Below are 1136 nucleotides of genomic sequence, written 5' to 3'. Positions count from 1 at the left end.
ACCAATAAGATAGCATGATATGTTGACTGTCACCTTAACCCCCAAGTCTGTTAAAGACGGTGTTGAGAGAGCAGGCCTTACTCAAGACAGGAGGCCTAACTGGTGTTTATTTAGTAATACTAAGAGATCCTATCTATTGTTGGTTTTAAAGCCAGAGAGAGAAAACCTAAAATCATGAGACTGTTCTCAGTTTAAGTCTTATTTCAAGAGAGTCTTCTCCAACACAACAATTCAAAAGATTCTGTATCTGGTACCAAAAAAAAAAAAAACCCCACACATACACACAAAAGCAACACATTGGTTGAAATTGGTCATAGCTTTTCTCCAAGGACCTGCCTAGAAATGCTTTGGGAGTCACACATTTCAGCTAGGGTACCAGCAGTGATTTTGAGTCAGACTCAAGGGTTGTGGTGTTGGCCTTATTTGCCATGAAGTGATGGGATGGCTTTGAGCAGGGTATAACGTTGAGGAAGAAAAAGTAAGTGAATTTCCTACTGGAGATGCAAATCTACTAAAAAAGTTTTAAACTGCACAGTTTTTAAATCTAAATATAGATCACAACTACTGTTCCAGAAGCCCCGGGTTGGACTGAAAAAGCTAGATTTTTTTTTTTTTTAATTGGAAAGAGAACCATTAAGAGGTTTACTGTATTTGAAAATTAACCTTTGACTTAATTTCATTTTCTATTTCAACAGGTAACAGAGGAGCATTGAGGTAAGAATTGTAAAAAAAAAAAAGTGTGCATTAAGCGGGTTCACTGTATGCAGCTTGTGTAGTCACATTAGACCCCGCACTTAGAAGGTCCCAGCACTGTTCAATCAAGATAGATGGTAGCCCACCATCTTGAAATCATTGGGATTTCCAGGCAAGGACACTGTTCTGGTTTCATTTTGCTCTGCATGAAAGTGGTTTAGATGGTAAAATCTTCTGCTTGCAATGCTGGAGACCCGGGTTCAATCCCCGGGTCAGGAAAATCCCCTGGAGAAGGAAATGGCAACGCACTCCAGTATTCTTGCCTCCATAAAATTCCATGGATACAAATGATGTTTTCTTTTTGCAGTCCATTGTTTTTTAAAAATTCTGTAGTGAACATGTATTACTTTATAAACCAATAACCAGAGCTGAGGGAAACCAGG

Source organism: Bos mutus, chromosome 23 (genome assembly GCF_027580195.1).
Source record: "Bos mutus isolate GX-2022 chromosome 23, NWIPB_WYAK_1.1, whole genome shotgun sequence".
Lineage (NCBI taxonomy): Eukaryota > Metazoa > Chordata > Mammalia > Artiodactyla > Bovidae > Bos > Bos mutus.
This window is presented reverse-complemented; position numbering follows the sequence as displayed.